General features: G+C 39.4%; 1 protein-coding gene across 1 annotated transcript in view; it reads right to left on the bottom strand.

Annotated features, from left to right (window-relative positions):
* LOC129780377 (uncharacterized) overlaps positions 1-12,678 on the bottom strand; it is a 270,544-nt gene extending 257,866 nt beyond the window's left edge. The window contains exon 1 of the mRNA XM_055788571.1: positions 10,862-12,678. The gene's annotated coding sequence lies outside the window, so the exon portion shown is untranslated. The remainder of the gene's footprint in view (positions 1-10,861) is intronic.
* Positions 12,679-14,712: the final 2,034 nt, after the last annotated feature.

Here is a 14,712-nt window from a genome sequence, read left to right as displayed (position 1 = left end):
GTCTACCAGAAGCTTTAAGCATTTCAGTTTAGTAATACAGTGGGTTTTTTTTAGAAGGAATGAACTATTGTTTGATGAAATGTGAAAAGATCCCTTCACTAGAATCAATTAATCCAGGTTACGGGCTTAAAAATTAATGGTGAGACAGTTGTGCCTAGAAAATCAACACAGGACAATTGAACTTGATGTTGTTTTTTTAAATACTGTGAATAAACAATAAGCTTTTTTGAGTTTTTTTTCCGAAATATTATGCATAAAAACATTGTTTTATGAAGAAGGGAGTGATCTGCAAAAACTTTGCAGAAAATAAATCGCATTGTTATTAGGCATTTACTAACAAGATGTACACCTCTTCTGCTAAGCTTTTTTTTATTTGTTTGAGAATTAATTCGTTTTTCCAAAACAGAAATGAGTGTATTAGCCCTGCCGAAACCATAACATAAAATTCTTGTACTTGAACCGATTCATTATGGATCTACAAAAAAAATATATGGTGGGACAGTTATGCCTAGAATAACAACAATTGAGCATGATGTTGTTTTTCAAAAGCTGGGAACAAACAATAACTTTTTTGTGTTTTTCCGAAGAAACATCGTTTTATGAAGAAAAGTGTTAGTGAAGTTATGAGGAAAAAGTGGTATCGCAGTAAAGCTTTTTTCTGCAAAATTCAATTTTATTATTCAACATAATTGCCTCCGAGGGCGATACAGCGATTATAGCGATCTTGCAATTTGATACCATTTTTATAGTACTCTTTCGGGTTTTCCTCAAAATACGCCTCAGTTTCGGTAATCACTTCATCGACGGTCTTAAATTTCTTTCCAGCGAGCATGCTCTTCAGGTCTGCGAACAGAAAATAGTCGCTGGGGGCCAAATCTGAAGAATACGGTGGATGCGGACGCAATTTGAAGCCCAATTCATGCAATTTTGCCATAGTTTTCATTGATTTGTGATTTTTCCATTTTTTGACGTAGGACTACGTCTTTCATTTCTATACCGGGGTGTAAAACCAAAGTTTCGAGAACGAAAGCGTTACGCTGGAGACCGAGATTTTGAGCGTTAATAGCTCTTAAACAACTGAACGAAATGGTATGATAAACACTTCATTTGAAAGATAAAATGTCTACGCGTCATATACTTGTTACTTTTTCATCCAAAAACTTGTTTCAATAGTCTTAAAATTGCTTTCAAAACAGGCTATTGAAATCACCAATCGGTATATAAGCGAGCGCTGCTCGTAAACACCCTCAGTTATGATTGAACAGCGATTGGAGCATGTTGTCGCTGTGTTGTGAAGCTATTTTCGTTTATCATGAAAGCGCGGATGAACGGTGTCACCAAGAGCCTGTATGTGCACCTAAGGCCAGAAGGGAATCCATCAGAAGGAGAGTGATGCCACGGTTCTGCTTGAAACATCGGAGCAGCCGCCACACACACACACACACATACACGCGTGGAATTCTCGTTGCTATCATCGTTGCTGAAAAATAATCTGCCAGTTCCCCTAGGAATTGAAAAATACATTCATGCGAAAGAGTTTATTTTAATGTTTTCTATCCATATAACACTGCAACCAAATACATTTGGTTTTGTTATTTTCCAATCAATCGCAATTAACAGGAAAGCTTCTGAATATTTTTTTCCCCATCAGTGGAAATTTTCGTATCCAATATTGGATGCATAACATGAAAAACGGAAAATGTTTCACATCGCGAAAATCAAGTCATTTATTTTCGAGCGATTATTTGCTTTCTACTCATATAATGCTGCGACCAAATACATTTCGTTTTGGATTTTTTTAATCAAGTGCGATCAACGTAAGACCACGTCTTTCGGCAATTTATTAGAGGTGCAATGAATCTTTAGGAATTCCCGCTCTACGCGCACTGGCAAACAATGTTTACTCAACAATTTCTCAAACGAGAAATGGTTGTTGTGAGAAAGGATTAGCGAACGCGAAAACGACAAACGGGAGAAAGATACGTTTGGAGGTTGAAGGAAATTGGCAGAAAACTTCTTCATTCTATCATTCAAATAATGTGATTCATACCACATCGTTTTGCCAGAAAGAGATTATTAATGTTCAAAGGAGGAATCGAGTCCTCCGAGGAAATTACCCAGCGCAAATTAGAGTCGACTATCGATTGCGGCATTCGTACACAAATAATTTTATAATGCAGTTTCACCAAAGTGATTTCTTCGGATATATTCACTACATCATGTCATGTATTTCATATTCTTCATTAAGAAATCCATATCCATGGCACCTATCGGTAACGAATTATTATCGAAACCACGATTTTCGCTAAATGCTCCTTTCAGTTCGGCCTGTAAAAAACTTTTCTGTACTCTAATCCATCAAATTTGGAGCCCTGAAAAGGGCCTTTGATTATATGCTAAGCTAATATAGCACGCTCTCCTCGGATACGATGGGCCAGCTGGATGTCCTTGGGCATGATGTGACGCGTTTTGCATGGATAGCACACAAATTGGTATCTTCGAATAAGCCTCCTGCAGCGTCATAGCCGCGGAACTTTGGAAGCGCAAGTCGGTTTTGAAGTCCTGAGCAATTCCACGAACCAAATGCTGCAAAGGTAGCTGCGGATCAGCAATTCGGTCGATATCTGATAGCGACGAATTTCATGCGAAGTTCCCGGTCGATAGCGATGTGGCTTCTCCACCTATCCTGCTACTGGTGCGCTTATCCGAGCTGACTTCGTGTGCCTTACCACCGAATGACTAACGAGCTGTCTGCGAAAGACTAACGAGCTCGAGTCCTCACGGTGCGAGAGTAGTGTGAGAAATGAACGAAAGCAAAGGAAGCGTCATTTTATAAACCATAAAAGTATAGAATCTAAATCCCACCCTTATTATATTCGTGAGTATACAGTAAGCTTATATAATAAAGAGGGTGGGGTTTACATTCGATTCTTTTATGTTTTATAAAATGACACTTCCCTTGCTTTCGTTCATTTCTTACTCTACTCTCGCACCGTGAGGACTCGTTTCATCGGGACTAAGGCAGGAAGCATGAAGAAGCCACATCGCTATCGACCGGGAACTTCGCATGAATTTCGTCGCTATCAGAAGTCGACCGAATTGCTGATCCGCAAGCTACCTTTGCAGCATTTGGTTCGTGGAATTGCTCAGGACTTCAAAACCGACTTACGCTTCCAAAGTTCCGCGGTTATGACGCTGCAGGAGGCTTATTCGAAGATACCAATTTGTGTGCTATCCATGCAAAACGCGTCACATCATGCCCAAGGACATCCAGCTGGCCCATCGTATCCGAGGAGAGCGTGCTATATTAGCTTAGCATATAATCAACAGCCCTTTTCAGGGCTCCAAATTTGATGGATTAGAGTTCAGAAAAGTTTTTTACAGGCCGAACTGAAAGGAGCATTTAGCGAAAATCGTGGTGTCGATGATAATTTGATACCGATAGGTGCCATGGATATGGATTTCATAATGAAGAATATGAAATACATGACATGATGTAGTGAATATATCCCCATATCGAAGAAATCACGTTGATGAAACTGTTTACCGTTTGTCGTTTTTAAGTGTTGGGATAGGGCATTATTTTTGCTGAGTAAATTCCAAGAAAAAATCCATTCCTTCTTTAAGCGTGATTCATTCTGCTTCGGATCAACGGAACGGTGATAATCATTTCATACAAAAGATAAAATGTCCAAGAGTTATATGATTGCTATTTATTGAGTCGGAAAATTGTTTCAATAGCTTAATGATAGCTTCGAAAACAGGTTATAAAATGACGCTTCCTTTGCTTTCGTTCATTTCTTACTCTACTCTCGCACCGTGACGACTCGTTTGTTTGGGACCAAGCAGATAGCAGGTTAGTCTTTCAGTGGTAAGGCACACGAAAGCAGCTCGGAGAAGCGCACCAGCCGCAGGATAGGTGAAGAAGCCACATCGCTATCGACCGGGAACTTTGCGTGAAATTCATCGCTATCGGAAGTCGACCGAATTGCTGATCCGCAAGCTACCTTTGCAGCTTTTGGATCGTGGAATTGCTCAGGACTTCAAAACCGACTTGCGCTTCCAAAGTTCCGCGGTTATGACGCTGCAGGAGGCTAATTCGAAGATACAAATTTGTGTGCTATCCACGTAAAACGCGTCACATCATGCCCAAGGACATTCAGCTGGCCCGTCGAATCCAAGGAGAGGGTGCTATATTAGCTTAGCATATAATCAACGGCCCTTTTCAGGGCTCCAAATTTGATGGATTAGAGTTCAGAAAAGTTTTTTGCAGGCCAAACTGAAACGAGAATTTTCGTTTGGATGCCATACAGCATCGAGAAAATTCCGGAAAGATCTAATCGTTGCTGAAAAATAATCTGCCAGTTCCCTGGGAATTGAAGAATACATCCATGCGAAAGAGTTTATTTTTATGTTTTCTAATTATATGGCGAACACAGCGACCAAATACATTTGATTTCGTAATTTTTCAATCAAGTGTAATTAGCTGGAAAGCTTCTGAAGATTATTCTTTCCCATCAGTAGGATATTTTCGTATCCAATAATGGATTCATAACATGAAAAACGGAAAATGTTTCGTATCGCCAAAATTATATAATTTTCAATCGATTATTGCTCAGTCGCCGAAATTTTCATACTCAGAGAGTTCATTCTCCTCCAGTTTGCCTTCCAAATTGCCATCGTAAACCACACCTTCTCTCGATTCAATCACGCACGAAAAGCATACTGAAATGATATTCTGGTGGTGAAACCCATTTATTTTTCGTGAGGCGTCGTGCACAAATTACGTAACGTGATAAGGGGGGAGGGGTTAGATGTTGCGTTACTTTCTGTTTATTAGAGATAGGAAATTGCGTTACGAAAGGGGGGGAGGTTCAAAATTCGGATTTTTGCGTTACGTAATTTGTGCACGACGCCTGAGGACATCGACAAGACAACATCGTTACTGAACGAGCTGAACTGCGAGGCATCGAGGTATTCATTACTTGGCTTGACCTGACCTGAAATGCAATCAGTTTGTTTTAACTGTGAGGGAGCGCAGAAAAGCCGATCGATCAGAAGGAGAAGTGAAGGTGACCAAGAGAGTATCAGCATCGAAATACGGTTCCTCGGGAATACATAGAAGCAGCCGCCACACACACACACACATACACGCGCGCAACTCTTTTCGTTTGCTGGTTATCGAGAGGAAACCTGGAAAGAAATGATCGTTGCTGAAAAATAATCTGCCAGTTCCCCTTGGAATTGAAAATTACATTCAAGCGAGTTTATTTTAATGTTTTCTATCCATATAATACTGCGACCACATACATTTGGTTTTGTGATTTGTCAATCAAGTGCAGTTAACAGGAAAGCTTCTGAAGATTATTCTTCAGAACAAGGTTTTTTGTATCCAATATTGGATGCATAAAACCTTGAGTCTTCAAAGTAACACTCTCGTTTTTGAAGTCACCCAAATATTTATTTATTCATTCATTCAGGATGGATTTAGATTCAACTTCAAACAAATGATCTCTAAATCAACGATAGTCCTACGTCACCCTTGCGGTTATACCATAGATATAACCCACTTCCTGTTTTTCACAATAACAAAAGTTGCTTCACTCTCAATGCTGTAACTCACGAACCAATCGATCGATTGCTGTCAAATTTTGACACGTATCCATCTAGGCGCCATCTAGACGTCAACCTTATGAACTTTTCAGCCGAACTGATATTATCCTTATATTCAGGCTCACTTTGCAACGAGATACGCTAAATGTGAATAACCAGCAGAGTAGGGAAAACAACACTGGAAACTCGCCTGTGTCGGAACAGGTTACTGTTATTGTTATTGTTATGAATAGAAGTTATGAATTGAAATAAAGCAGTTCTAGTTTAGTTCTCACAACGAAAACGTCGTTTCATACATACCATCATACAGTCTGTTCCAATTAGGATTTGGATGCTTTTTAAGAAGAGTAAAGCCTCCAGATGCCGTAAAGAGGAAATAATGACTGTTTTTCGCTCCAAAATTATTAGAAACTATCGAAGGTAGAACCAGGATTACAAAAATTTCAAATTAATCTGTTTTTACAGATTTTTAAACGTTTTAAAACAAAGAATCTGTTGTTATAAATTACAAACATCATTGAAATTAGTTTCCAACATTAGGCATAGCTCGATGTTAATGATATTTTTTTCTTTTTTCGAAGCTTTTATATTTATACTAGCTGGCCCGACAAACGTTGTTCTGCCATATAAATAATTTCTAGTGAATATTTTGGTTGTTGAATAAAAAAATAACTCATGTATCGAAAGTATGTTTGAATGCTCTAACGATTCATAAAATTAATTGAATTTGATCGATAAAATAGGATGAGTGTGACCATTTTAACGAAAGCGTGTTTGATGTTTATGCTGCCGGAAATGACGGTGCGCATTGTCATTCGATAAACAAACGTGAAACGCTCGTGACTTTTGTTTCTTATTAACATATTAGGGGCCGCAAAGATAAGACGAAGGCGAGCCATCGGTAGGCCTTGTTATATTCTTGGCAGACGAAGGATATACCATCAAGTGTAGAAAACATGGGTTATTCGTGATCCATCCGTAACAGACGGAACGCGAAACACGAGAAAACTCGTGAGCGATCCTTAATATGTTAAGAAGAAAAATGTCGCACCGCAATATCGTTGCGAAGCAATTCAGAATTATCAACGCAATCAAGATGTTCATGTCGTATCTTTCCGAACTTGAGTATGATGACGGTCCATTCTTTGATGGAGATCAAGTGAATATTTTTATTGATACTTAATTGATATTTCTATGCCAAATAACACGCCTTGAATGTGTGTTTGAGTGGCAAGCTCCAGAACACGCGTGACCACAGTGCAAGTCGGAGAAAATTTCTTCCACGAAAAATTCCCCCGACCAAAACGGCCATCGAACCCGCAATTTCTGAAATCCATTCAACTCAAGTCTAGTCGACTCAGATTTGCCCAAATAATTTTTCAAAGTATTCAAATACTCAGAAGACATAGCCCTGATCCTGACTCATCCATTTTTCTATAAATTTCCTTGCATCTCAGTCAAAAATTTCCTTGCATCTTAGTCAACAATTTTTCGCCACTTGCAGTGAATGTGTTACTCTGTAACATAGGACACAGACGGGAGAGCTGATTTTCATTTATGATTTTTGTTATGAAAATATGGCAAGGTTTCCACATTTGCACGACTCGACTGGACTTGATTAATTCTAATTCGATCGGATTTCAGAATACGGGTTAGTAGTTGATCAGTAGAAGGATCAGTGAAAATTACATTAACGATTTCTTCGAGCGTATTTTCCACTAAACAAACTTAAAATATGTGTATGATATAATCCTCACGTTTACCATTCAACTGAATACATTCAGCAACGTATAAGACCGAATACGTGAATATTTTCTGTTTGAACACCGTGCTTCTCGCAAGTAAATGTATTCTTCATTACATCGCTCCTGTTTATTGTGTCGTTGGAATCGCAGTCGTTCACTCTCTAACTTTGCGTACATGTCGATCATGAATTGTTGGCATTGTCCACGACATCGTAGAATTACAGTGTCCTGGCGCCGAATTATCATACGACACACAAAAAAATCATCAAGCTCTCTCCACTCTCTTGTTTGTTTCGCCTCCTCTTACTGCATGTTCATAAATATTAATTCAAAATAAGAAATAATGAATGAAGTCAGAACGACTGGGGGATTTTCTGTCAAAGAATTTTCTTCTGCCTTGCACTGTGGTCAGATAAATTCTAAAGCCTGTCACTCAGAACATATTCAAGGTGTGCTGCTTATCATAAAAATCTCAACTAGGTAATATTTTAAAATGACGCGAGTAATACTACGTTGAGAAGGTGGGGCCATTGAAGAATATGGTGAACAGTGTATGACGCCGAAAAACTCCATTTTATTGTTTTATCTTCGAATCACAATTTCTCACGTCGCTGTCCAGTCACCTACTATGATTCCAGCATAGTCTTCAACAATATGCACATTGGATCTGCACACATATTCTCCAGTTAGTGTTTTATCTGGATTGTGGGCAATAACGTGATTATCATTATTCCCATACATTTGTTCTGCCGATTTGTGTGCTAACCCTATCCGTATGTCGAATGCTTATAACTCGAACATTTCTTAACAGATCGGAAAGATGTTTGCCTCAATTGATAGGAAATATTTCTACGCGTCTATCACAATTAATAAAAGTTATTTTTCATGCGATGAACAATTGAATAACTGTAAAATGTCAAGCGTTATCTTAAAGCCTCAAGTCTGCCAAGTTTTGATTGGCCCGATTTACGGTTTCCCCAACACAGACTTCAAAATCGAAGTCCCTGTGGAAATCCGCATTGCAAATGTACATACAAGTCGGGGGTATTTTTGTTCCCATCGAGCTGTGTTTCCCTAACACGGACTTCAAAATCAATGTGCCTGGAGGAATCCGCTTTGTCACAACATGCAAGTCGGGGGTATTTTTTCCCACTGAGTTGTGTTTCTCTAACACGGACTTCAAAATTGTGCAAAAGTGTGCATGGGAGAAGCCGCTTTGCAAATAAATGCATGTCGGGGGTATTTTTTGGTGTTGAGTACTTTTGTACTCGCTTGTCGTTGAGCAGACCGGAATATTTTTCTCTAAAACGTACTTTTAGCCTGAGCAAATCGTCATTTCAGATACTAGAGGTGAATGAACTTACGCGGTTCGAGAACTACGAAAACATGAGATGTGAAATAATATCAGAGGGAAAAGTAAAACACAATGATCATTTTACAACTTTTCCGTTCAAATATTTTGGTAGGTATCAGACGTAAAAGGACGTTCGTCAAATTTATTTGTAAAGAAGAACATAATCTGTTACAAAAATTTCGATGCATTCTAAAACAATATTCGAAGTGGTAAACAAGTGGATTGCATAATATAATTGGATAGTTCTACGTCGAAAATATGCGGTCGTGTCCTAGATACAACCCCCTACAATTTTTTAAATTTACCATATAATTTGTTTTGTCACCTATTTGTTATTTCATTCATCATAGTGTTTGGATAAATCTGAATGAGTTTCATATCTTTCTGATATTCAGTTGTAGCGTGGCGCACTACTCCATCTAGTTTGATTCCATGGGAAAAGATCCGTTGCATATGAATGGGTCAACGTTAGAATAAATCTAAAACAGCGAAAACCCGTAGTGAATGTAAAGTACACAAACGCGCTTATACTGTCGAATACATCCCTATTTTGTCTAGATTTGAAAGTTTTTGTTGTGTAAATTAAAAACGCCTAAAAGTACTTTCGTTATGTGTGGTATGATTTGAATAATGTTAAATAGATTTTCTAGTCATAAGTGCTAAGTATTCATTGCGGTTACCAAAAAATATCTGTTACAAACAGTTTAACTTACAAAACGCAGTTCACAGATAACGTAACGCTAAACGCCAACGTCAAAAATACAGGTTTGAGTAACGCAAAGCTTCTAGAAAGTAACAGATAACTGAATCTAGACTCACTTCCATTTCACGCGTTATAAGAGTTGTAGAGGTGGAAATAATCCTGAACCATTAATTATTAATACTTTCTATTTTTAATAGTAAACTGTCGAAGAAAGCTTTAGATAGATATTCCTATTTTTATTGATTTAACCGTCCTTTCAGAAATATTAATCGATTGGTCACCTTTGTCTTTCATTTATCTTACATGATTGACACATCTCGGTGTGGGAAGAAAATTATTTTTTCAAAATAACACTGAAAAAAAATTATTTCTAAAATTTAATTCAATCTTCTCGAAAACGTATTTTTTTTCCAAATTCTTGAACAAAATACCCCGAATTATTTTTTACGCGATTTATTTTTTGCATGATTTTTTCACGCGATTTACTCAAAGTTGCGCGATTTTTTCACGCGATTTGCTCGAGATTACGCGATTCTCAAAATTTGTTGTGGGTATGATAGTGTTAGAGATTCACAGCTATTCATGTCCTGGATTGAAAGCAACGAAAAAACATTTTCTCAATTTGCTTTTTCACTAAAAGAATTTTCGTTTACACCATCAATGAATCGTCTCCGCTCCTTCCAGTTTTTTTCTGATTAACAGAAAGTATAAAAATATTACACATGAATTGAAACAATGCATTAAATATATAGCAATAACGCAATAACAATTTTTCGTAATATGCATTTGAAATCTGATATCTTCGTTACATTTTTCGTACAGTGACTTCCCTATATAGAAATTAAAGACGTAGTACTACGTCAAAATAGCCATGAAAATAGATCATAAACACCGAATTAATTTTAGATGGAAGAAATTCGAGAACTGTAATCCAAGTCTCTTTGAAAAATATGTTCCGCTGATTTCTCATTGCCCTGAGGAACTTTAATTTAAAGCAGAATTATGAGAACTTGTTATAAATACAACTTTTATTGAAAGGACTAGATCCCATCCAAATTATACTCAGATATGTATGTGTTGCGTGTTCCAAATATCATTATCTCTAAACGTATTGTCAAACCAAATCATCCCCACTCGTGGGCTCCGACAAGAACTCCTTTGATTTCAATCGTTTTAATGGCCTTCACTCTCTGTCTACCAAGCCAATTGTATGGTGTAGCAATAAAACCCCAGAAACAACGTTCTTCTCATGCATTCGTATCCTTATCTCAAACATACGACCGCTTCGGAAACCGACCGAACCGACAGACACGCAGTTAAATGTCCCAAAAAATGTGCGTTTCTACTCTAAACATAGGTTGGGCCGATTGGCTTTCCGCCTTGTCGATAGATGCTACCCAACGTCACCCCACCACCCTCGTTTTGTCCAAGGATTCATTCACTCACCTTTTCGCGCTCGTTTCTAGCCTCAATCCTCACCATGGGCCACCAATTCGACACGTTGGCTTTCGTCGTTGGCGTTGTGTGTCGTTGATTTTTAGTGCCGTCCTCCCTTACGTTCACAGCCGAAAAATCCGAAAAGTGCTCGTAAAAACACCGAAATAACGGTCCACTGCATTATCGCGTGTAATCCTTGTTGATGGCGGAACAACGACTGGGCATCAGTAGTCCAGAAACCTCCGCCTGCCAGCGCAAATCTGTTCCAGGCTGAGACGCTTTTAGTGCTTCAGTCACTTCTTCTCACCGGACACCAGCAGCCGACGTTTAAAGATTAAAACTACGGCGAAACGAACAGATCAGCTGCTTAAACTTGGGCCGGGCGGAAGGACACCCTTACGGTTTTATGTTTATTGCCTCCTTTCCCAGACTTTTATGGCCTTGCACTGTCGCTGAGTGGTGGTGTCGTCTTTGATTCGTTCTTACTTCGAATGATTCTCCTAGCCACCCCACCAGAAGACCATTATTACAGGAGGAGCGATTCCTTCTCGGCGACACACATTTTAATCATGCTCGTGATTATAGGACAGCCCACTTGAGTGCTTTTCATTCCGACACAACACTGACACTTGTACGGGGGAGGGGGAAAGTGTTAAGTTATGACTTTTATTAAATGCTTCCCACCACTTAATCTTTCTGCTGTGTAATTCAGGTCGTTTCCCGGGGACTTGTCACTCTTACACGTACTTGCGACTCCTCAAGTCGTGTTGAGTATTATTCAGAGAAAAATTAATATGCTAAATAGCTTGGCACATTATCATCGCACGACGATTATTGCCACAATTTCACACCCCCACACATATATAAACCGGCACAGACTCGATTGCGCACAGATGTGGATATGATTACACAATGATTCCCACACCGAATGTGCATATTTTATTCAGGGTTTCGCTCGCAATGTAGCAATGTTCTCCACACAACTTACACCGAATTTATATACATACACAAAAATACACTACCGTTGATCCACGTGTACCTCCTGGCAGTAACATCTATTCTTCCCGGAACTCCGATTCCGGGCACAACTCAGCCACACAGTAATGATGTTAATATGTAGACAGTGTTCCGTGTATATACTCAGATACCCGTGACACTCGTACACAACAAGTCCCACGCCGAACGAGACAAATATACTGCTTGGGTGTTTGCCCTTTTCCCTTAGGCTAAGAGATTCGCGGCACTAACAAGCCTTTCTCCGGTAGTTGGCAGGAGTACGAAAAATCGCCCACAACTCCCCCCTCGAAAGCCTCTTCTCTCTCCCGAGCGATAACAATATAAAGTGAATTATTATTGTGCTTCCAACGTGAGGGAGGGGAACACCTTTTACACAGCCCGCCTTCGGATTTCGCCACACTTCCGGCAGCTCGAATCCGCGCCTACGGATAATAGCTTTCCGTGTTCACAAAGCTTTTCGTTTTCAACACAACTCGGTAGAAACCGTTCCAGAACGTACCGAACGAATCCTCGCGCGTCTCGTGACTCTCGGTTCGAAGCCCAGCATCAAAGAACGTGACTGCCGCTAAGCCACTAGCTAGTCTCGGCACTAGTTTCTGCACTGCCCGCCGATGACGGGGAAATTTGTTTACAGTTCCGCGCCTCTTGAAGTCAGTGAAACACCGCAACACTCGAGACTATCTCGAAGTCTCGGCGCTCACGCTGAGAACACTCACCCCTCACCGAATCACACACACCAAAAATCGCCTATTGGCACCGAGCGAAGAATTTCCCAGCGATCCGATCCTGTCAGGCAGCGCGAGAAAAATGCTCCACCATCCGCGGTGATGTCTGGAGCCAGACTGAGCCTAGGCCAATGCAGCGACGGTGAGGTATAGCCGAAAGTGTCCCGCTAGAGCCGCCCAACATGTGCGAGCAACATGCACCACACAAAACTCACAGCATCAACCATCATCGTCGCCATCATCGGGAATCATCGAATACAAAGAGGGATGCTGGGTGCAAGAGTGTCAGAATGTCTCTCCAGCCGGAGGATGTTTCTCCGTTCTCCCCGAGATGAGAGAATTTGCGCGAGCGTTATTGGGTCAGTGTTCATCCCAATCGGGACATCGTACGTTAGAGCGGGTCGGGGTTATTTGGCGAGATGAATGAATTTGAATTTGTTCGGTGTTGAGGATGCTCATACAAACTTACTGCCGAAGGATTACTTTTGTGGCTTTTGTCTAAGTGATACCGTGTATCAAAGCAAGTGGTAATCTTGCATTCTAAAGCACCTCGAAACCTTAAACTAGAGTAAATAAATTCAGTTGGATTTCATTGTTTAACCAATGCACAATGGTCCAGGAGGTGCATTTAAGGCAGTATTCTAGTCTAGAAATATGCAAAAAATCAAAAAAAAAAAAATTCCTTCATATTTCTGCAGTTTAGGCATTCAAGAATATACTCTACAAAGGACTTATCGAAATTTCCATTATTCACCTAGTTAAAGCCATACTTTACACGACCACGCTATCCATATAGCTGCCAGCGCTATTATAAAGGAGCGTGATAATATTAAACCTCATCATAAAATGAAGTTGGAAGGTGTTTTCTAAGATGATAAAGAAGAACATGAACGAGAATATATCTTTCTCTGTCTGGGCCGTGTATTTGGCAAACTATACGAAAAGATTTCATATGCTTTCATTTAAATGTGTTTCCTGTTTCGCTCGCTCAGATTGGCTCTAGCATATATATTATACAAATGATATACATGTATTGGGGAGTAGAACATTTTCTGTTATCTTTCAGCTCATTTAATGTAATAAATCGGGATGCCTGAACATGTGCTAAAAATTAACTTTGGGTGTAGTTCTTCCAAACTGGCGTACACGATATCTCAAGTTCTACTGAGCCGATTCATGACGAATCTATATGAATACAATCTGCATGCACTTCTCTATCGCACGAACCTCTAAAAAAATTATGTTTTTTAAATTTAACTATTTTTGAAAAATCAGGAAACGCAGGAAAAAATGTTTTAAACCGCATTTTGTTTTTCAAGCGACCGCCATTTTTCAAAAATGATGTTTTTGAGTTGTCCGAGGTTCATGCGATAGCTGCATCTTCACTGATATAGATTTTTTGACGTAGGACTACGTCTTTCATTAAGGGTGCCAAATCAGAGAACAGGTCACGTTTTTATGAAATAAAGTTAACGTTTATAACGATTTTTGCTGCCGAAGGATTTTAACGATTTGCATACCAATCGAATCGAAAATTTTCTAAGATTTTTTTGATATGCTATGTATGCATTATAATCCCATAGTCTGTATATGGTTTAAATTTATGAAAATTGGAAGCATTCCCATTTCCCCATACATTTGTTCTGTCCATTTGAATGCTTTCCCGAACAGAGCTGTCAATAACGGGCAACTTATGCACCTGCTAGAATAGAAACAACGCAGGAGGATAGCGAAAAGAGCGAAGATAGCGAAATATTTACGAAGTAAATTCCACCTTTGCATAGTAAGTAAACTGTCGCTAGCGTATAAGTATTACAGCTCCTCTGAGGAAAATTCTCAGAATCTTTCTGTGCCCGAAACAACAAAGGTCACTTATTCTGCTCGTTTTGTGTTTTATGTTTCCCCTCGAGCTGTGAACGCTAGCGAATATTTCTATGAAGTGCATCTGTTGGCCGCGTGTTTGCTGCTTGTTGAATTGCGATGCACGGAAGTTGCCTCTCGTTAATTACTCAATGTAATGCGTGCATTGATATAAATAAACAAATTGCGACATATGACCAATTAGTGTATTGTTATCGCAAAGGCAAGAAAGAATCGTTGCTTCTCGAAAAGATTCTA

The sequence above is a fragment of the Toxorhynchites rutilus genome, chromosome 3 (genome assembly GCF_029784135.1).
Source record: "Toxorhynchites rutilus septentrionalis strain SRP chromosome 3, ASM2978413v1, whole genome shotgun sequence".
In the NCBI taxonomy this organism is placed as follows: Eukaryota; Metazoa; Arthropoda; class Insecta; order Diptera; family Culicidae; genus Toxorhynchites; species Toxorhynchites rutilus.
Note: the sequence above shows the minus strand (reverse complement) of the source record. Positions and strands in the feature narration are given on the sequence as shown.